The sequence below is a fragment of the Diadema setosum genome, chromosome 16 (genome assembly GCF_964275005.1).
Source record: "Diadema setosum chromosome 16, eeDiaSeto1, whole genome shotgun sequence".
Lineage (NCBI taxonomy): Eukaryota > Metazoa > Echinodermata > Echinoidea > Diadematoida > Diadematidae > Diadema > Diadema setosum.
The window spans coordinates 9,430,990-9,455,964 of record NC_092700.1 but is presented as its reverse complement, the minus strand read 5'-3'; the positions used below and the strand labels follow the sequence as shown (position 1 = coordinate 9,455,964).

The 24,975-nt window shown below is 36.9% G+C and overlaps 1 pseudogene; it reads left to right on the top strand.

The window, feature by feature from the left end:
* Window positions 1-400: 400 nt before the first annotated feature.
* Window positions 401-24,975, top strand: LOC140240273 (glutamate carboxypeptidase 2-like; annotated as a pseudogene).

Here is a 24,975-nt window from a genome sequence, read left to right as displayed (position 1 = left end):
AACTTTTTTTTCACACACAAACACACACATACATTTGAATAAAATAAGATCACACTTAAACTTGTTAATTCATGAGCATGATTTAACATCGCAGACAATTAGGAGAAATGACGTGATATGTCAAGTAAAGCGATGTAACCTTATGCGAGGTTCATTATGTACACATATCTGTGGATTGCTTGTACGTATATATGTGTCTGTACGCGTGTGTTTATGTGCCCTAATGTGCAATGACTGAGTGCGTAAGGTGAAAGAAAAAAAAAGAACAGAAGAAGGAAATACATTCTGTAAGATGTTATTTGAAAGTACCTTGTTTCTTCCATTTTTTAAATTCCCCTCGCAGTGCATTTTTTCTTTTTTTTTTTCGTATTTATCATTGATTATGGCGAAGAAACGAGCCATGTCCAACCAACAAGTGCTGATTTCAATAGCAGCGAGTGTATCTCTTTTCATTGGCATCGGATTTGGCGTTCTTATGGGCTGGTACTCGGGTCCCTATCGGGTGCCGAACTCCTACGACAGGGCACGGAAAGCTCCCGACGAGATTGTCTCGAAGGCCCTATTGAACGAGATGAATGAAGAAAGTATCCGAGAGATTTTGCGGTATGCTATCACAGATGTATCCTTTTATGTACATTTCATGTTGTTTGTTCAATAAAACCTAAAGGGGATCCAATCCTTTAAACTCACTATTTTCCATTTGCAGATGAAACCAATACCCAGCTTAAGTACTTTAAATTAGATCTAAAATACGAGTTAGAGATAGAAACAACCAATGTAAAAATTTGAATCAGTATAATCAACGTTAGTTTTGTTAGATATTCAAAGTGAGAACAATAATAACTGTTGCAATAGAAATGTTTCTAGGTAGACTAAACCTACTACAGTTATGGTTTAGCGAGAAAAAATAGTGATAACTCCTTATATTCTAGGCTTTATTGATATATACATATATATATATATACATATATATATACATAGATAGATATAGATATATTATAGGGTAGAATATTTTGTAATACAACTGGCCTACTTATAATTATGCGTCATATGTGATATATTGATTTTTTTAAAATATAGAAATCACTGCTCCAAACAGCCCATTGGTATACAGTACATTCAAGCTCGGGTTTATGCCCGGGTAGTGTGCAGGAAAGCTAAACACACATAAATAAAAAAGATAAAGCAGATACACGATAATTATAGTAGTTCGGTCTCTAATTAAATAGAGAAGAAAACATGGAATCCTTCGGGGATTTGTTTGGTATGTTGTTTGCTTGCATTAATGTTGTTGAAAAATACTGTCGTTATTGTTAGAGAAACTTTGTTTAGAGGTATGGTTTAATAATTGGTTGAGATGAAAATTCAGCTATTAACTTTTTGCGAGATATTTAGTGAACCACTATAAAACGTTAAGAAGCCTACAATTTCAAAATTAATTCAACGTTCATATGATGAAAATCAGTTTTGAAATGACTAAAATATCCAAAAGCAAAATAAATAAAAGAATCCTATATATAGGTTTTCCCGGTTAATTTCATACTTTTGTCATTCAAGTTCCTATTCCGCGCATTCAATGAATCAGCAATCAAATTCAGAATCCGGTCATTCGAATTAAATATTGGATCATTCAAATTTACTATTGGAGCATTAACTTGATATCAGCGATGAGAATTCAAATTCATCTCAAGCTGGCGACGGAATCTAGTCGGTCATTCAGATTCGTGAATAGGCAACCAAGTTCAAAATAACTGCATTCAATTTTTTAAAAGTCCTGAATTTAGTTAGTTTGGGGCCGTGGATGTATGTCTTTTTCATTAAGCTTTAAGTATATCGGGATTGATGATGAAGATTATTCATTTTGCAATATCCCATTACCATAATGGAGGATGTGAATGAGAACTTTATTTCTCGACCGGACTGACAGGATAGATTTTACAAAGAATCTAAATAAAATCAGTTGTTTCTCACAAAATTTGTCATAGTAGGCGTTCCCAATTTCTCCTCCTTTGAGACAACAAAGCCTCCATGAACTCGAAGAACTGCTATAACTTTACTGAAAATAATCTTATGTGACCCTGCACCTCAAAACAAACAAAAAGTCGCCAGACATGAATTTTTAGTTCAGACCATATTCTGAAAGAGCAGACTTTAAGCTTTAAAACGATGTATAACTCAAATCAAATGGACTCTCCTAACCTATTTACATATTGGAAAGAAAGCACAAACTCAGGAAAAGTGTGAACTAAGAAAAGGGGCTCTGAAGGACAGTGTCTATTCAAGCACTTAATCTTTACCAAACCGTGCTGGCCGTGCGATGAATGGGACAAAAAACAGGAAGTAAACCACCACAGTAACAACAATGAAGGGATTATCAGATTAAACTTAAATTAAGCATGCCTCATTCACACACATTCTGTCCATAATTAATGCCAACTTTCAAAGCAGTAGCACTATCCTTTCAAAAGTTATTAGAGTTGAAAGTGAAGAGTGTGGACAAGGTTTTTCAGAAATGAAAAAGGGATTCTAAAGACACACCTAATCACACTATTCCACCAAAAATGTTCGAGATAAACTACTAAAAAAAAAAACACACTTTCCTGCCCGTTTTGTGATACCAAATTTTAGCATAATGTAAAAGAAGACCTGCTCTTTCAGAAAATATGAAAAAGTCAAGTTCGGCTAGGTTGGCCCATGTCACTTATTGTCAGTCCTCACGCAAAATCAGTGTGTGCGACTTTACGTTCGTTTTGAGGTGCACGGTCACTTATTCTTCACTTTGTCCTTCATCTTTTCTTCTAGGCAACTCACGAGAAATCCGCATGTTGCGGGAACACCGCAGAACTTTGAATTAGCAAAGGATATTGAGGCCGACTGGAAGGCATACGGTTTTGAAACGACAATGCACACCTACAATGTTCTGTTGTCCTTTCCCTCAACGAAACAAGGCGAAAACAACACGGTATGTACAACCCCTAACTGCGATAGCAACGCCAAATGTAACAATTTTTAATCCTAAGATAATATCTTGAGAAAATCCTAACTGTAAGGACTTTTAATCCTGAATGTGACATTGACCCCAAAGGTTATAACTTTTAGCCATACAATATAACATCTACCTTTTTTTAGAGCGTTAACGTTTTAACCCTAAATGTAAAACCGACCCTCCATCAATAATAACTATGAACCCTCAATACAATCTATACCTAAAAATTATTTTGACCTAAATCGTTATGACTTCTACACTGAGTGTAATATTGACCCAAAATGCAATAACTTTTAACCTAAATAGTTATGATACCGACTGTAAATGAAATGTAATATAAAAAATGCAACCACACTGAGAAATGAAGACAAATAAGCCGATTCATTTACTGCATTAAAATGAGATCGCTAGCACAGGATACAATATATTATGACAAGCTAAATAATAATAATGATACAAATATCGACCGAGCATAAATGAGCTGCTGGTTTAATAATTGAACAAGGTCATATTTAAAGACTTTAAAATTGATTCAATGCCATAGGCATACCACTTAAAATTGTGAAATTTTACTAGGTTTTTTTTTCAGCATTGTAGTTTGTATTGTATTTCTTTGCATACCGAAATTGACTCAAATTCAAAGAGCCAACAGAGCTTGTGATCAGGATTTTACGTTAGAAAATTGTTCATCTGGCATTGTCAACATAAGAGTGAAATGTAGAAGCAATAGGACATGTAGTACATAAAAAAGCATCGAATAAGAGCATTTGACATTTGATCCTCATTTTCATGGCGAAAATGGCGCCTTGTGATTATTTTATTGAAAGATCACTTGACAGGGTATAAATGTGTGCAGCATATGGACCGATGGAGGTATAATAGGGCATGGGCTTCGTCAAGATTGGGAATCAAGTTTTTAGGCCTTTGACCCTAGTTTATCAAGATGGTGTTTGATCAAGAAGTTATTTCAGAGAAAAGAACGTGCTTTCATGAAATGATTAGTTCTATTAATCGTTTGGTTTTGGTTGAAACCTAACTTCAGGTTTCTAACATTTTTTTGATGTGCTTTTGAAATAGCTGAGATATACAGGGTAATCTTAATAAAATGTGGGACCCACCTTTTATTACGATCGCTTTGCTTTACTCTGTTATTGGATGTCTCAGCCATTCCAAAACCAATTTTCATCAAATTAACTTTCCGATTCCCCTTAGAATTGTATGCTCTGTACTATTTCATAAGTGGTTTCCTGGTACCTCACAGAAAGTTAAAAGCCCAATCCTCATCTCGACCCCTACCCTTCCCTATTTCTCTCTTTCTCTATTCCCTATTCTATTCAGAGTATAGGTAAGCATGATTATAGTCTCCATACCGTCAAGCCTCGGCTTATTTTGGAGACCCTTCTGCTCAAGTTCCATAAGCTGTTTGTATTTGTCTTGTATAATTGTACTAAAAACTATGTGTCGATATACTGTTTGTCATAAATGACATGTACATAATCATATCTGATGTAACGGAATTAAGCAGAAATAAATCAAATCAAATCAAATCAAATCAAAATACTATACCATCCCTTTTGAGTGCATGCAAGGTATAGGGTGTTCCAAGATTTTTTTTTTTTTAACCTCTGACCCTGGTTTGATAGCGTTATAGGCTTGCCTCAGTTATCACTTGGAATAAAGATTAAGATACATCGCGATTAGAGACAGGAAATCATGCAACTTATGTTAAGTCTATGGGAAACTGAATTCCGATGTCTTTTATCAAAGAAATTCATACTTAAGCGATAATAGAGAGATGCTGACAGATGCTGACAGATGCTGACAGAATCTTGGTTCCCCAGTGGCAGTTGTGTGTGTGTGTGTGTGTGTGTGTGTGTGTGTGTTTGTTTTTACGCCGTATGCAAGTAATCGGAAGAAAAATAGGAGAAAAAGGTTTTACAAAATATACGACACATATAAAAGTAAAGAACATGGTGTTGTAAATACATGTCAATGTGCATTTTTGTTAAAATCTTTTATGTATGGTGGCAGACTCAACGTTGATCTGAATTGCATAAAATTTTTACCAGGTCCAGATATTATCACCGAACGGCACTGCCGTGTTTACCAGTCAGCTTTACGAAGAGCGGTTGGACGATATATCAAGGGAGAAGTCGGCCGACATCCTCCCTCCATTCAATGCTTACTCAGCCGCGGGAATCTTCACCGTAAGTTCGTTGTTTAATCTCTGTGTGCCACATACATTTCTAGTACGTATATTAGCATATGCAATTTGTGTTCATTTGACTCGTTGGCGCAGAAAGGGTTAACTACTCACCTGACTGCATCGAACACGAGGATAAAGAATTGCCAGTTCCACTAATGAATGACTTATGAGTCATATCAAATAATCTCTTTTCCAAAAGGAGGTAAATTCTTTTCATAACATTCTTAACGCATTTATTTTTAGTCGTATACCATAAGTTATATAATAAAATAATTAAGTCATTAAATTCTTTCCAGACAATCAAGAAATCACGCAATAAAAAACAAATACTAGTATTCCAAAGGTTAATATCAATCAGAAACCTGTGTGCATGCTTGAATATACTGTGACCCCGCAGTAAGGCCAGGTTGGATAACTTTCCTGGTTCTGTAGCTTTCCAGATAACCCGCATATTACTTGACTATTACCTGCGGAATTTGTAATTTTTATTCCTAAAACAGGAGGAGAATACGAAGAGATGCCAAACCATCTCAGAAAAAAATAAGAGCCAATAATGATAAGAATTGGACAAAATCAAACGAAAAGCCTCTCAGGAACATTTAATAAAGTACAATGTATGTACAAGCTTTTTTATTTATGCGTCTTACGTATTTCTAACGATATGAGTGTCCTTTTTCTAAGAACTGCTCCTTGTGGTTATGCCTTTACGAGCTGAAAAGAGATCGAGCATCACTATAATGATTAAATGTGCGATACCTTTTGCAAAGTGATCAAACTTGGATCAGACTAATAGACTGTTTGAAGCTGTGATACCTGAAGATTTCTACCTGAAAGTGAGAAGCAAACGTTTTTGTTTTTGTTTTTGTTTTTGTTTTTTTATGGGCGCAAGTAACACTACTCTTTTGACGCTCGCGTCGGCATTCCAAACATAATTTTCCTTCCGTATTAAAAGAATAATAGCAGATCATCATTTCACAACAGGGAGACTTGATATATGTCAACTATGCCAGAGTAGAGGATTTTCAAGAGTTGGAAAGCCTTGGCAACAATTTGACGGGCCGTATTGCAATTGCACGGTATGCAAGATCTTTCGAGGTGATAAGGTAAATATCTGCTTCATAATCAGTAGGCTATTTTTCCTCCACTGATGGTCAGCATAATACTGTATAATATCGTAACGATTAGTTGGGTTAAGGTACTCAGAATATGTACACACATTCAGTGTTTTGGAAAATCTGAACTTCGTCATTCATATGGTCACAAAATAAAATAAAGTTTATAAGATATGATTTGGGGCTATGGACAGTAGAGTGGAAGAACAACGCTAAGAAAGAACTTTTTTGTGTTTTTTTTTTAATAAAATGGCGAGTAAGTACAGGGATATTTTTCCATGGATGAATCAGTTCTGTGCACTAATGATTTTGATGGACACGTTAGGAAATGAATCCAGGGCTTTGAGGGTGTGCATGGAGGAAACGGAATGTTGGAGGGAAATAAGAAAGAGGGACGCGAGGAATAGGAGTTGTGTGGCGAATGCAATCATGGTTAAGAAAAAAATCTCCGAGAAGCGGAAGGTAATGTTCAGTGCAGGAGAAAATGAGACGGATATTGTTTTTGTGTTGGCTGGTAAGGAAAACAGAAAGTAACTGAGTAAAGAAGATAGTGCCAGGGGAGTTACAGCACGGGTTGGTGGCCGTTGGTCTTAATGAGAAGAAACCCCAGAGGTTTTTGAGAAACGGTTCTGTCGAGAGAAGAAAGGTGCGGCAATTTAAGGAGGGGAAGATTAAGAGAAGAGACTTGAAAGGATAGATCGAAGAGATAGATGGTGAAGTGACGAGGAGGTGATCGAACGATGCATTAGAGAGGAATAAGGAGGCTGAAAAATTTGTATTTAGTAATGTATAGTATTATTACAGCAAGTGACGGTTCGGTATACATGTATAAGAACATGAAGAATTGTGCGAAGAAGGTGGTTGTGAAATCTATGAGGAAAGATGCTATGGATGAGTTGGGGAGGTTGGATGATAACTCACACAGAGTTTTATAGGTACAGCGGTATATGAAGTCAATGGAAAAGGATGCGGTAGGTGTTGGAGGAAGGTGTATGAGAGGGAGTGATGGAAGATGGACTGATAGATACAGTGTTTATCTTGTGCTTCGTTGACCTGGAGAAGGCATTTGGTAGGGATCCGAAGAAGGTAGTTGAGTTGGCTCTGAAAAAGAGAGATGTACCAGAGAAAATATAAAAATATATGTAGATAATAATTCAGTTATAAGAGATGTCAACTGCTCTGAAAAAGAGAGATGTACCAGAGAAAATACAAAAATATATAAAGATAATAATTCAGTTATAAGAGATGTCAACTGCGGTGTTCCACAGGGTAGTCTTTTAGGGCCGTTGTTGTTCATAGTTTATATCAATGATTTTTCTTCTGTTTCTGAAGTACTTTCTTTTATTCATTTTGCAGATGATACCACTGTTATCTTTGCTCACAAAGATGATGATATTTTAGTCCAAAAAGTTAATACTGAACTGTTAAAAGTTACTAATTGGGTCAGGGCTAACAAATTATCATTGAATGTTCAAAAAACAAAATATATTCTTTTCAGTAACACTGTCGATGTATTGAATTCTAATATAGTTTTAGATGATTTTAACATAGAAAGTGTTTCAGCCTTCAAATTTCTTGGTATAATTGTTGACAATAAACTCTCTTGGAAAACACATTGATTATATCTGCAAAATCATTTCCCGTAATATAGGTATTTTAAATAGATTGAAATTTATATTCCTCAAAAGTCATTACTTATCTTATACTCCACTTTGATATTGCCTTATTTGAATTATGGAATTCTAGCGTGGGGAAATACTCAACAGACCCTTTTGAATAGAGTGTTGTTACTGCAGAAAAAGGCCCTCTGTATTATTTGTCACTCTCCTACACGTTCACATACAAATTTACTGTTTGCGTCTAACAAGTTACTAAAAATAAATGAGTTGTTTTTATTCAACTTAGGTCAATTTATGTACATGTTTAACAACAGTTTACTTCCGTTTATTTTTGATTCTATGTTCCTAAAAAACCAAGCATTTCACTCCTACCCCACTCGACGGTCAAATGAATTCCACTTACCTTTTTTCCGAACAATTTTAAGGAAAAATTCTTTTACCTACACTGGTCCAAATTATTGGAATTCTCTAAACCACGATATAAAAATAGCTCCCTCTTTGTATTCATTTAAACGGAAACTAAAATCTTTTCTTTTGCAATTTTACAATAACATCTGTAATGAATCGGATTAGCTTTATAAATTCTTCATGCTGATACCCCTTTGTATAATCCGAATAGTTTCTTTACATTGTCGCTCGCACTGGATGACCATCACCAAGTAGGAAGCTAATACGTGAATAAAGTTTTGGGTTACATTAATTAGGATTTTTTTGAGATCTGCTCTCTGTACGCTTATATAATGAGGGAGTTCTTTCCGTCTTGTCCCGTTTTTGTCTAAATTATGTTTGCCATCGTCCAACCCCATGTATCGTTATCTCCGTTGTGCTAGTCTTGCTTTCTGTCGTAGCCTGTCTTTTGCTCTTAACTAGCCTCGTCGATGTTCCTTTGTCGCTTCATGTCTGTTTATACGTTAGTGCTGTCATTATATGTGTTTTTTTCCTTTTCTATCTGACTGTGTGGGCCTCCATTTCTATTTTCATTTTGTCTATTTCTATTTTTACTTTGTCAAATGTTTTAATTTTTTTTCTATTTTCTTCTTTCTTTACTTTTTCTTTTTCTGCTGTTACAACTATTTCCTGCTGTTGTTGCTTCAGTCATTCTTGTTCTGTTCTGATGCCGATTGCTACCAATATCATCCGCTGAATCTTTCTCTCCCGAGGGGCCCACACTCTACAAGCTCCGTCTTTTTAGTGGGTCCCTCCGTTTTTCGCCTTGTGTACGTTGATATTCCACTTTATTTCAATTTACTTCAGGCATTGCAATGTATCTTTACTGTAAGTATAATAAGGACTGCTTCACTTTGTTAAACTCACTTTGTTTGTTCTTTTATGTGATTCCTGTCACTGAAGAAAGAGTTATGTATGCCATGTTGTTTTTTATTGTCCAAAAACGGAATAAATTTGAATTTGAATTTGAATTTGAAAATGGCGAGGGAAGTGATGAGTTTTGTATCCATGATCAGAGACAACAGTTGGCGGTCATCAAGGATTCGTGTTGTCAGCCGTTTGTGGCAACACAATTAATAGAAATCGATTTTGTGACAAAGGAAGCAAGAGAAGAATTGCTATTAAATGGAGATGATTACGTCTGCACGAAGAGTGGGAGATGGATTCATGACAGAATTATGTGCAAATGAGAAGACGCTTTTACGGGACTCCAAGACAGACCAAGATTTTGCACTCAGTGCTGAATATCTGAGAAGATAGAAAGCTTGGCGAATCTATCGAAACGTTGGGTTTTGCTACTCAGGGGATATGGAAGATGCAAGCGATGGATGTGAAAGAGCTGTGTCAGCAAGAGCAAGACTTACTTGAATATAAGATTCGGCGAACGCAGAGGTTTTTATGAGGTAAGCTGCTCCTTAAAGATGACAGGAAGGACTTTGAATACTGGATTTGCTTGAGATCTGCAAAACTGTTTTTACGTGATGTTTTGTGGGAAAAGAGAATGGTAATTTTGAGGAGGAACTGATGGAGGTGCTCCCCAAAGATGTTCATGTCGAAGGAATGAGTAGAACAGCCGGCAAGGGCGAATGGAAAGTGGGTGGACGGGTATGGAATGTGTCGAAGAAGGTTGATCGTCACGTACGGAAGGAAGTGCTGGATTTTAAAAGGTGAACAAACCAAGAACATGAAGATTATCGAAGTAGAATTGACAGAGACGTGTAGAGGTAGAGCTTGGAAAGGATTACGCTCCAAAGCGAACAAGATAGTGAGCGGATGTGAAAACGATTGATGTTACAGTAAGGTAAATCCGACCATCGCTGTTACCAGGGAAAAATCCTGGGTCAAGACTAGATGACGATGAAGCCTGGGTATTGATAGTCTGTCTCGGTAGTCATTTTGTATTTAGAAACTATAGATGGCTTCATTCATTTAATGACGTAACAGAAATAATCACATAATGCCCTACCCCCCCCCCCCCCCCCACACACACACACACTCGGGTGGTCATGCATACCGCCAATGCGCGTTCCCGATTTATCCCGAAAGGGGTATATTTTCGGGGCTCAGCTCGGGGGAAAAAATTCCCGAAAATTCTTTAAAATCTGAAAATTTAGGAATCTGGAACAAGCATACATTGTATGTGTATGGTTGACTGCCCTGGGGGGGGGGGCATAATGCATTTCATTTCAGCTTGCATCAGAATGCAACAGAGAAAATTCAAAAGGAACAAATTTGAAACTCTTCCTTTCTCATGTTGAGCTTTATTCTTGAAGTGGGTTGTATTAATTAACCGTTATACAGAATGTTTTGTTTGATGATTTGTCTCAAACATCGTCTCGTGCAAGTCAACGTTTGATATTTTATGACGTAACACAAGCCGAAATAAAGTAGAAATAATATTTCCGTTGCTCTTCTTTAAGGCTAAGTTCGCCGCCCAATACGGAGCTCTGGGCTTGATCCTGTACTCCGATCCGGCAGACTACGCAAAGTCGGATGGTCCGATCGAGACGTATCCCAACGGTATCTTCCTTCCAGGCTCGGGGACGCAGCGGGGAAGCTGCATGGATGGCAACGGAGACCCGCTAACGCAGGTCTACCCTTCTGTTGGTGAGGAAGGAATGTGCCATGGATATATTGTATTTTTCAGGTCATGAAATGTTACAATTTTTCACACATTGGGTAAAATTCTAACAAAAGTATTCTAAGCTCAGAACTAAACAAGTACATCTGTATCTAAGATGACTTTCTCACTACAAAGAGAGGAAACCTCTCCAAACTGTTTACGATGATGTAAAACCATCGGCCTACTTGTTTATGTAATTACGTTTGTGCTTCTCATGGAAGAAAAATGAAGGAACATAAAACTACAGGCCCACTTGTTTATGTAATTATGTTTGTGCTTCTCATTTAAGAAAATGAGTAAACATTTACCTCTTTATAGAAGTAGGTCATCCTTTCGCATGAATATTTTGAAGTGGATATGTGAGGAGTTTGTTCGCAAGATTTTGAAGTACGGTCTCTGTCATAAATTACAAAATAATACCTCTTAAATGATATATTGGTCACTACATAATAAAGGTACATTTGTGAAGTTATGGTCAAAAGGAGCCAAAATTTTCTTATTTTTCTCTTTATTTTTCTTGGCCTTTAATCGCAAATTTCTCCATCTGGCAAATAACATGGACTGTTTTTACGAACAAACTCTTCATGTGGTTCCCTTTCCAGCGAGTGCCTACCGTCTACCCGTGGAGGAGTCTACCATGCTTCCTACGATCCCTATCCACCCAATTGGTTACGATGACGCCGCTCAGCTACTGAGGTTTGCTCGAATGACTGGCTGAACCAGCACACTAGTTTCGCTATCTAAGCAGATTAACCAGCAAACATGACGATGACTGGATAAGAATTGATGTGACAGGCAGCATCACTGACCGTTAGAATCAGAATCCCTGCAGATATATTATGTTGGCATTTCTGCCAAGAATATGCAAAAAACGAGTGGCCAATGCTCTGTGTGTTGTTGCATTTATAATACGAAACAGGTGCCGGCTATTCTCCACAAGAAATTCACAAGGGATTGGAAACATGAAATACATCACTTAAGTCTGAGGGTGAACACTTTTTTATTGTTGTTTTTTTTTTTCGTATGGTGATGTGACTCTTTAATGATTGCAGTACACATTTATACTAAATTTTAGCTACTCTTTTATTTTTTGGAAAGTAAAAGGATATCGGGTAAACTTCAAATTTAGTTTGAAATTCTCTGACAAATCTTTCTGTTCAGGTTGACGTAATATCATTCTCTTGTACGTCGCAATAATGTTGTCGTGTTCCGTTGATTATTTGCTGTTTTCTTAACCTTTCTCTCTGCCTCCCCCTCTCTGCTTCCACTTTCCTTTTTTTGCAGTAAAATGGAAGGAGATGAAGTGCCACGTGCTTGGAGAGTCGATTTGGACTTAGCCTACAGATACGGTCCTGGCTTCGGCGATACCTTCAAAAACATGTAAGCTGCTTGGAAGTATAGTTCCGTTCAGCAGGAAGCAAGAACACAAGCACCACCACGCCTTATTATATAGCGGCTTTTCTCTTTGTGCAACTAAGAAATGCGTTTTCATGATTGTTTACGGAAACTGATTTAAAGACGCAGCAGGGTATGGATTAATGGAGTTGAAATGTATCCGAACCGGGCCAGCCCAAAGGCTACACCGGTTGGATATTTTCGAGAATCCCTGTAACAAATTGTGCATAAAGATTTATCACTGTCGGAGAATGTGGACTTGAAGCGAAAGTTATACGAATGAGCGTACATTCGAAAGACGTTTTCGACGACACGTAGTTGTCGGGCGTTATTTGCAGTTTAGAATGTATCCGGGCAGAGAGTGCATGAGAACTGATTCAATCAGATGCTTTATGTTTCCCCAGAGTTATGTTTACTCCTGCTCATTCATTTTTTTTCCCTCGACACACCTCCTGTATCCTGCAGGACGGTGAAAATGGCAGTATACACGAAAAATCAGATGGCGGACATATGGAATGTTATTGGGGTGATAAGAGGAGCAATCGAGCCAGGTATGAATGAGCGTTTCAGAGTTATTACTATAATTGGAATATTCACTCACCTTTTCCTTCGTCGGATATGCATTGATGTATTCTCTAATGCATTTATACGAAAGTAAACAAATATACACGCAGTTTAGACGTCTGGAAATGTATCCCTGACAGTGTATGCGTGAGAAAATGGTGCTTTTCCAAGTTTTTTTTAGGCCTGGAGCTATTTTCTCGGTCTGATAAAGTTTTTCTCCCATGTTCACTTCGAGCTTCACGAAAGTGCATTTGGAAACAGTCAGCTATAGCATATGAAATTATCATGATTCTTCGGCGTTAACTTTGATAGTCCAATTTCGCAACGGTGTGAAAATCCGTCCATAATGGCTTACTCTCTAAAAAAAAAAATCGAGTGAAAATATTCACTCTTAAAGGAGTGAATACAAAAAAGAGTGAATTTAGAGTGAAATTGGGCTGAATTTTGAGTGAAAATGTTCATTTTCACTCATTTTGGAGTGACCTCGAGGATCACTCGAAGATTTTGGAGTAATCCCTGAGGTCACTCTAAAACGAGTGAAAATGAACATTTTCACTCAAAATTCACTCCAATTTCACTCGAAATTCACTCTTTTTTGTGTTCACTCCTTTAAGAGTGAATATTTTCACTCGATTTTTTTTTTTTAGAGAGTACTACGTTGGCATAATAGAGCAAGTTACGTGTATTCCCATAAGCCCACATTGCAATATTCCTTTCTAAGTATAACAACAACAAAAAAACAGCTCGGATTTGGCTTTGTATATAGGTTACTCCTTTACAGAACATGCAGTTGCATTTGTTGTTGTTTTTTGGTTTTTTTTTTGTTTTGCTTTTTTTAATTGTCATATCTGGAGGATGTCTTCTTTCTGAATTTTGCAAAACTGCAACTGTCATACGAGAGCATAGCAGTCTAAGTGTCTAAGATCGTTCTTTTGAAATCGATTTGTCATGCATCAATAAAGCAATAGATCCATACCGAATTAAATGACTTGTAGAGGTAGATATGCTATATACAATAAAGAGATATACACATACATTATTATGATACACACATAATGTACACATACGATAACACACAGAAACGAAAATATACTTTAAGGCGTCTTATCATGAAATTACATGGGAAAGACACTTAACAAATTTACTTATACAATAGATATAGCGAAATATAAGAGCGACTTCGTTAAGTGTCCACGTACATTTGCTATATGTGACCGTGCACCTCAAAACGAACATAAAGTCGCACACACTAATTTTGCGTGAGGACTGAAAATAAGTGAAATGGGTCAACCTAGCCGAATTTGACTTTTTCATATTTTCTGAAAGAGCGGGTCTTCTTTTACATTATGCTAAAATTTGGTATCATAAAACGGGCAGGAAAGTGTGTTTTTTTAGCAGTTTATCTCGAACATTTTTGGTAGAATAGTGTGATTAGGTGTGTCTTTAGAATCCCTTTTTCATTTCTGAAAAACCTTGTCCACACTCCTCACTTTCAACTCTAATAACTTTTGAAAGGATAGCGCTACTGCTTTGAAAGCTGGAATTAATTATGGACAGAATGTGTTAATGAGGCATGCTTAATTTCAGTTTAATTTGATAATCCCTTCATTGTTGTTACTCTGGTGATTTACTTCCTGTTTTTTGTCCCATTCATCGCACAGCCAGCACGGTTTGGTAAAGATTAAGCGCTTGAATAGACACTGTACTTCAGAGCCTGTTTTCTCAGTTCACACTTTTCCTGAGTTTGTGTTTTCTTTCCAATATTTAGATAGGTTAGGAGAGTCCATTTGATTTGAGTTATACATCATTTTAAAGCTTAAAGTCTGCTCTTTCAGAATACGGTCTTAACTAAAAATTCATGTCTGGCGACTTTTTGTTTGTTTTGAGGTGCAGGGTCACATATACATATTCATATACAATTCTTAAATTAGTTTGGTATTCATAATTTTTGTCTTAACTCCTCAATTCTTCCCATCTTCAAACAGACCGCTATGTTCTGATCGGAAACCATCGGGACGCCTGGGCTTTCGGGGCCATGGATCCTGGCTCGGGGTCGGCGGCCATGCTGGAAATCAGCAGGGCTATGTCTGTGCAGATGATGAATGGTACTCTTTTCATATTTCATATCATATTTCTATTACCTTAGTCGCATTTAACCTGTCTCCATATTATACACTATAGCAATCAATCTAAACCTACAACTTGATATAGGTAAGATATTTATCAAAGACACAAACAGCGTTTATTTATCTCCTTGATTGAAATTAATCAAATTATGTCATTGTTTTACGCATGCTTTATATCATACAAATATCCCCATTTTCATTTCTCTCTTTGTTGGATGGAAAATATAAACTGAATTGACTTGAAATGACTTAAATGTTATGCAGCTAATTCTATCACACGTGAGGTCAGCGTCAATATCAGAAAAGCGCATTGAAATGTTTAATCTCAATGACAATCAGCGACAATGGTCTTCAATCAAACGGAAAGAAAGACAACTCTTGTAATGATTATGATGATTTTTGCATATCACGATTCACCAAATTTAAAATTGCATAGTAGAATATAAACAAAACAAAATATTCTGCGACGACGTACTAACAGTGAATCATGTGATAAATCGTGCGATAATAATTATGATAATATATTGATTAGAAATTAATAATATTAAAAGTGAGAAGTAATTGTAATAACATGAACAAGTTTTTATTTGGCAAGTTAGGTGATGACAGCATGCTACAGAATAACCTTTCCAACGAAATGAAATGAATGGAATAACTTACGTCTTGAAACCAATCGTATCAGATGATCATAGCTTGCTATGTATCAATCTGATGAAGGATGCAGAAAAGAAAGTTGTGTTGTCTTCAACCTTTGCTTCTTTGTTTTCACCACTGGAAACCATATTCCAATTTAGGCTGGCGGCCGCGACGAAGCATCATGTTTTGTAGCTGGGGAGGTGAAGAGCACGGATTGATTGGATCAACTGAATGGGTCGAGGTGAGACTTCTCTCATTTTTAAGTCACTGTATGAACCACAACCACTTGGGGATGAACTTCATTAGTCTTTTGTAAGATGTGACGCTCTTGCAATTATCCTTCCAGTTATCCAGATCCTGAATGCAACGATTGATTTTACATCTTATAATATCATCGACCTTTCTTTTCTTTTTCTTTTTTCTACAGGTCACTATTAATAAGTGTATTTGACACACCATTCGTCGTGAATGCACCTGCCATTTCTTTTTCTTTAATTGTTGATCCATACAATGCTTTCAAAATATATCACGCATATAGTCGGGGTTTTTTTATTCTGTTGAATATTCTGTTCTGTTGAAATGACTGAGCCAGATTCTTTTAAAATAACGGGAGGAATTACATGTCATACTCTTCATGTCAACTACTTCTGTTTTTTGTGCCACTAAGAGAAATATCTGTGTATATTTGACTCGAAAATTACTTTTGAATGATATGATATTTCATTATATGTATATATAATAACCTTCTACGTTGTTCAATATATCATAACAGGAATTTGCAAAGATACTTGGAGTTCGAGCCGTAGCGTATCTCAATTTAGATAGTGCAATTTATGGTGAGTTGCAATTCAGATGAGGTTTGAATTTCGTTCTCAGTAAATCTCGAAATGCAATACATACATTACACACACAAACTATGTCTATCTATCTCTTTCTCCCTCCTCTCTCTCCATGTGTGTGTATGTGTGTGTATTCGTGTGTTTGTGAGTGAGTGTTGTGTAAGTATATGTGTGCGTTTGTGTCATCACTTCGAAAGCTTTAATAAGACTAAGAACATTGATATTCTCATTATTACATCATCAGTTATACTTTTACTCCTTTCCTAGCATCCAACTTGTGTCCCATTAACATTCATTAAAAAAATAATTATGTAATTAAAATCACAAAACACTGTAACAAGATAAGAGCAGAAAAAAAAAACACGCACATTTCAGAATTTCAAGACAGTGTAAATGACCATAAAATCAATTTACAATCACGATTTTATTGAAATTTGAATTACAAACTAATATAAACTGAAAAAAAGTTAATTCCGGCGCCCTCATCAGCACACTGACAAAAGAACGAATTATCTTCCCTTTCATTTATTAGTATTTTCTTTCAAGGATTTGAAACGATGTTTTTCCTCTATTTGTAGGTACTTACGTCCCAGATATTGGAGCCACACCCAATTTGAACACACTCATTTACGACGCTGCCAAAAAGGTAATCACTATGATGGATGCTATGTGATCAGATAATCATGATACTTAAACTATTGCTTTGATCTTATTAGTTGATAAATGCAAATAGTCATATCGGCTTTTAACACTGTTTACGGAAAGATTCACACTAATGGAAAAGAACAAATCTTTACAAAATTAAACTATTGGCGTAAACTTTCTAGAAATACATCATATTCTATTCATGCGTGTAATGGCATATACCATTCAATGCTTTCAAGTAAATTGAGACTTGCAAAAGCTTTGCATTTCCAATTAGCTTCAGTTACGATATAAAGCAAGAAAGTAATGCTCAAAGTGTTGATAAGGCATATAACTCTGATTATGATATTGCCCTAGATCCCTAACCCGGATCCGACACATGAAAACGGGGAAGAAACTCTCTACGATACGTGGAAGGCCCGGCAGAGACCCACCGTCCCGGCTGAAGAAGATCCAACGTAAATCGAAAATTACTGCTTGACTGCCGTGCACTGAAAGCTCGGTATCTTACGCGCACTGGTCCATGAGACTGACGTAGAATAGACTTTAATATCATAGAGCGTTTTCATGTAGAATTCATTTCTACAAGATAAACAAAATTCATCTCATAATAAAAACATAAAAAACATCAACAAATTGTGTTGTACTGGGTATTTGATTACGTTTATATCACATGTTTTCCTGTAATGAGTTCCAATTGTTGTGACTTTTACAACACTTCACTCCATCCTACCAGACCTAAAAAACAAACAAACAAACGAATCCTGCAACTTAACATGAGAAAGCAAAAGGTCCAACAACAAACTAGTGCTTTATGTTGGAAAAAGGAATATTTACGAGTGCCAGAGACAAAGAAGAGAGAGTGAGAGAAAGAGAGAGAGGGAGATGCTACATGAACAATTTAATATTTTGTTCTCCCTTCAAATGTTTTAGAGGAGTCGTTAAAGGTTAATGCCCTTAAAATATTTGCAAATTTTGTCAGATTTATAGGAAAGGGGGGGGGGGGTGTATATGCCCTGTTTAGTTACTGTACAGCAGCTGACGACTGTTTACTCCAATAGTCTTTACAAAAAATCAAATGGAACTATAGCCTAAGCGACACGCCTTTGAAATTAAGGATCTATATGATATTATTATTATATCATTTCTTATCCTTGAAAGATTGCTGAAAAGATGCATCATTGAATGAGTATACTAATAACATAACATTATATGTTGTAAAATCTTTAAAATTCCAGTGAAATTAGGGAGAAACCTGACAATATTTGGGTTTTTTTTTTCTTTCTTTCAATGCAGAATTGTCACCCTTGGGTCGGGTTCGGACTTTCGGCCATTTTTACAGATTGCGGGGATTTCCGTCATCGATTTCGTGTACACATACGACCACGTAAGGCAATTCATTATGTTTACAACTTGCTGCTCTGCACTTCACATTTATAGACATGTTTATTGGGTGAAGGCAGCAATATTAATATAACACATTAGTGAGAGTTTAAGGAAATTCAGACAATCCGTTCAAAAGTTATACATTTTGGAAGTTCTGCTCAGTAACTGCTGGATGAGAAAGCTACCACACCAGCTAAGGCCAGTCATGTGGAACAACATAAAGGAAATACGAAGAAAATCTAACATATTTTCATTTTTCTCGCAGAATAAAAGAACACTTTACTTTCCTCTTTCAGAAGGTAGGGAGAATAATAAGTACCCTTAACATACGTCAGTGACAAGTCGATGAAATGTGCACTTTTTAAAAAGGAAAAAAAAAATTGTGAATTTCTCGTTACATTTCCCGTATATCGTTGTACGCATATGACATCATACACTGAAGTAGTCTTATCATCCAGCAGTGACTGCGCAAATGCTTGAAAAATTAATGAATTTCGAACAGATTGTCCGATTTTCCCCAAAACTTTCAATGATGAGTACTACTAATATTGCAGCATTCACTCAGTCCAACTCGTCCTTTTTAATGTTATCGTATTTTACGAAGTGGCTTTGGTATTTTGCTGGTGGTGATGGAGGGGGGGGGTGCCCTTTAATTCTTTATTTTATTTACTTATTTTTCATTTATTTCCTTTCTCTTACCCACTTACCAAAGCGTGCGTTTTGGCACCACGTATCCTCCCCTTCATGAGTACATCTTTTAACAGTTTTCCTATTACCGCCATCAAAATCGGCAACTATGATGGCGGTCTCGTGGATTTTTTAGTTGTTTCTGACAAATTAGTCACATGGCTGCAGGAAAATATTACTCGTTTTAAAGGAATACAGGTCACAGTAATTATCATTGCTTTTGCACTTCGTCAAATAAGACTAAATTGTACATTGTATTTCTTGAACTCAATCATGCATCCAATGTATGCCACATTGGTTGAAAAAAAAAAGCTTTTTGGATGATTGTGTTTATGTTAGAAAAAAAAGTATTAATACAATTGAAATAGAAACAAAATGTTATACACGCGAATGCATTTAAATAGAAACTGAAAAAAGGCCACATCACACGCGTGATGTAATATTAAAGATAAAGAAATATCAAATGTTTGTAGACTATTTATGGAGAATATGAATTGTGCTTATTATGTTAGAGATACTAAAGATAATGTAGAAAATAACCGTTTATCCCATTATTTTTTTTGTTTGGGGGATGGCTTGACGTCTAAGGAGGAAAAGAAAAGAAAACGCTGTTATGAGAGAACCTTTATGAACTTGCACTCTTTCATCCTCTCAAGCGAAAAGTATTTTTACACTCTAAGAATAGGACAAAAATATGAATGTTCACCAGCAGCAGTTAACCGCAAAGACACAATAAACCAACAAGAACTATCAATGCGGCTGACAGCAGAACCGTCGATGGGACTGCAAAAAACTATTTTTTTTTTTTTTTTTGTATGAGAGGTAGGAAATATTCAAAGTCAGTTCGGTTGAGCGTGAAGACACACCATTGCACCATTAAATAGTCACTGAGATACTAGCGTTATTCCTCCTCTACATAGATTCTCCGTTCTTCTGCTCTCGTTCTTCATTCTGTTTTTCTTCTTCTCAAGTTCCTCATTCTTACTCTTATATTTCTTGGGCTTGCTACGCAGGTGAAAACCCCTACTGCCTCATATCCGACATATCACTCGGTGTACGAGACGTTTTACCTCGTGGACGAACTCTACCCGAACGCCTTCAAGTACATCCTCGCGGCAGGCCGTCTTTACGCCGAGATCCTCCGGAGGCTAGCCGACGACATCGTCCTGCCGTTGGACGTGGTCGGCTATGCCACAGCCGTTGAGGGTTACTGGGCGAGCCTTCGTGATGGCGACATCGGGAGTGAGATGGCCGTTGGAGGAATAAGCTTCAGTAAGCAGCAGTCAGGGGAAAAAAAAGAAGAAGTACTAACGGGGACGGGAGAGTATACAGGAGGGTGCCACTTCAAGCACACACGCGTGCGAAGAGCTACAAATATGCCTGGCTTTGCCACCTGGTCCAGCACCAATAAAACCACAAAAGAAACTGAAAACAGAAATATAAAAGTTCCACCCTCAGAAAGGCAAGAAAATAAAGAAAAAAGAAAGCCACCCCATTCCGTATGATATTTTCATTTTGATAGCTTCAGGGCTTTTTACTTTATAGTTATATGAAGAATATAAATGCAAACACACACACACACACACACACACACACATATATATATATATATATATATACATTTTTTTTTAATCTGTCGTTTAATCCAAAACAAAACAAAATATTTTTTTTTTCATGACGTTGTTGTTGTTGTTATTGTTGTTCATTTCCAACTATGAAGATGGCTGGACAGCCCACATTCAGCTACACTTAGCTGGTCTTCCATGGGGTCCAGTTGGATGTGCGGGGGTACGACCACTTCACCGGGTTAGACACCCTGCTCTTTGCGATGAATGAATGAAGCGGGATCTTTTACGTGCATGAGCTGTGACTCTCTCATACACGGGACCTCCATTTTATGTCCTATCCGAGGGACAGAGTGTTTTGCCTCTTGCTAGAGGGGACGGTATGTTTACACACAACATTGCTCAGTCCAGACTCGGGTTCGAACCCGGGCCATGTGATCGTGAGGCAGACGCGCTACCGACTGAGCCAACTCACCGCCCATTGACCTGGTTACTGAAAATACATTTGTATAATGAAAGCACGTATAAATTATTTGGTGGTCCATAACTTTGAAATGTGTATATGTATATACATATATTTATAGATGTATGTATTTATATTAGATATATATATATATATATATATATATATATATATATATGAATAATAAAGAGATATAGATATATAATATGTGTATTATATCTAAGAAAACCACACATTCGATGACATTGCTCACTTTGAGGGTTCGTAATGGGTATCGCGATGATATATGCCAATGATACCATTGGATTTACTCGATTATCTCACCAAATCGTAGATTATATGGATTCTGCGGTTGCAAACTTCACCTCTGCCGCCGAGAAATTCAACGCACGGTTAGAACAATTGGATACAAACGAGTGAGTACTGAATGTATTCCGTGTTTTTGTTTGTTTGTTTCTTTTAATAGAATGATAACCAAGGATAGAGTTATAACTTCTCTTTTTTTTTAAATCAGGACACAAAGAGTGCATAACATTAATATATCATTCTGGACTTCAATTTCGAACAGATAAGCTAATGATCATCTCCGGTTTACACATATATCAAATTGTGGCACTTACGTGTAATCTTACCTATAATATGACAGGTTTTCCCTTTGATAGGGTTTAAATAAGAACAAAAACAGCAGTTAATTTCCCTGATGTAAAGATATCTTCTCGTTGTCATTACAAATTGTCAGAGGAATGTTTTAAGAAATATCCAATGATTACCTTGATGACACTATTAAATGCCAACACCCAAGATTTGTAAGCTTAGAAGCGGGGTTCCCACTATCGTACGATCTATTACGAACGCCACGATTGGACATTCGTAACTGATCGTGGAAGTTTCGTTGACCTCGTCTGAAATCTCACGTTTGAATACGAGGTTATGCGAGTCAATACGTGTTGCTTCCCTTGGATGCGATATGGTCACGATTGGTCTATTTCAGGCAATACGATCTGTCACGATCTGGTCTCCCGTTCAAATACGATCCGATAGGATTGTCCTGATTGAGTCCATGATTGGTTCCGATCTACCACTATCATTACGATTGGGATCCCCGATTTGCTGCGTGCAGCTATGCTCTGATACGTTCCAATACGAATACCGCGAACCAATGCGGGCTGTTGAGATAAGATACGATATCTTTCACGATCGGGATCAAAAGCGACCCCCATTTAAGGTGCGATTGGACCCGAATGGGAATATTAAAGTCCGGCTGTCGATTGATTTCATTGTTTCCTCAACTTCTGCAGAGTGAATAGGGCTACTATCCAAAATCATTGATGATGGCAAGGGATGACAGGTTGATGATGATGAGAACGTGACCTTTGCAGTATTGCGAATGACGATTACGTTATCATCAGATAGAAAGCATCACCTAGGCCAGTCACAGCCTCAGATAGTCCCTCCTCTAAGTTAACCTAAAGAAATTAATAGATCATTGAATCGACGTGCTCACCCTTCCGCACCCCTCCCAAAAAAAAAGAAAACCCCCAAAAACAAAAAAACAAAAGACTACAAAAGATGAGATCATTGCCCCATGTTCTCAAAAAAAAAAATCAAGACAAATGTTTCACTTTCCTTTGAAATACATGAAGAATGATGAAATTGAACTTAAAAAGAGGATGGGATCTTTTTGTATGCTTACGCTATAATTATGTGTTATATGATTTATTGTTGTATTTAACAGTGTTTAACAAAACCGACATACATACACAAAAGAAAGGTAACTCCCCTAAAATAATGTCACTTTTTAACAAAAAAAAAGTCTTAAGCAAAATTATTGCGCAGGGGTATTGCTACACTTATTGACTTAACTTCTGTGTGAAAAATAATGACAGTGGTCTTCATAGCTATGCACGAGTGACCGTACATCCACGACAATGGTCACTTTTCAAAAGTCACAAAAGTTACTTTGGGGGTATGTGAAACATTCTGCTTCTGGTGGATGTTTCAGTGGTGTTGTTATTTTGTATTTCATTGTGCCACCCCTCCCTTTAATTCAACCTCGCAGAATACAAAATATATACAAATTACGATTTGCGAGTAAAATAAGGGCAAACGTGCAAAAGAATCAGAAGAAAGTGAAAAAGCCGATCCCGATCAACACGACTAAGAAGCACGATTAGATAAGATTTGTTGCGTTTTGATACGATCCAAGACAATCTGATGCGATGATCACGATCAAAAATTAATCGTGTATATCGTAGAAAATTTTTGAACCGTCCAAAAAATTTTCTACGATTAACGCGATTGCCACGATTGACCTCAAGATCTGATACAATCTAATACGATCTGATAAGATCACCACGATTGCTTCGCGATTAAGACCACGATTTCAATCGTGGCGCCAATCGTGATTGTGGGAACCCCGCTTTATGTATGATTGAATCCCCCGCCCCTAAAAAATGTGTGTATTATGATATCAATGTAAAAAAATAATGATAAGGTAGATACTTTTAATAATTTTCACCTTTGCTATTAATTCAGGTTGTCCTTTTAAATTGGGTATCGGAGCTTCTAAACGAGCATCGGAATTTATATAATCAGTGACAATACTTTTCATCTCTTTACAATAATGTTATTTTAATGGTGACTGGGTGGGCTTCTTTTATTGTCCTTACAATTTTTAACAATTCTTTTAAGTGGTCAATTTTACTATCCCGAGGTTCACAGATACCCAAAAGAAAATTATTTGTAAAAGTACCTTGCCAGTTGTCTTACAATATTATCTCAGAGAACTGAATGTTTGGAGTGTTATAATGTGTTCCCTCTGTCAGCATATTGGCTGTTCGGAGAATGAACGATCAACTGATGTATCTGGAGAGGTCATTCATCGATCCAATGGGACTCACAGGACGACCAACTACCAAGTATGTCAAATCTTGAAATAGCATCGTTGCTACGATGTTCCAACACACACACACACACACACACACACACACACATCTCTATCTCTCTCTCTCTCTCTCTCTCTCTATATATATATATATATATATTATACATAGTTATATATAACATGTGAATTATCATATATACATACATATGCATTTTCTACAAAAAAAATATATATATACAGATAACACTGGCATTGATATGAGCTAAAGGTGAATAGTGTAGAATTTTGTTGAAGGAAATTTAAAAATAAAAGTATTCAAATTTGGCATTTGGCAATAGTAGAAATTGTAAACTATACCGATGGCTCTTCGAAAATAGAGAAAGAGATACAAGGAGAGGGATAGACATCCCTTCTCTTCTCAGTTTTACAAGCGCAGATAATGTGCAGATAATGTGTGTTAATAAAAGCACATCAGCAACATATCAGATGTCTTTTTCATCTCCCTTTGAAAATAACGTTGACAGATGTCCGTGTCACAGTTTCTAATGGCTATACTGGAGCTACGACTTATCAAAACTTCCTGTCCATATCGCTAGGCACGTGGTGTTTGCACCCAGCAGCAAAAACGCCTACGTCGGAGAGAAGTTTGCCGGCATCGTTGACGCCATGTTTGACATCGACTACAACCTCGATCGTAAGAAGTGGGACCTAGTCGAGAAAGAACTCTCCATCGTGACCTACCTCGTGCAGTCAGCTGCCAACTTGCTGGAGCCGGATGCGACAGTCTCTTAA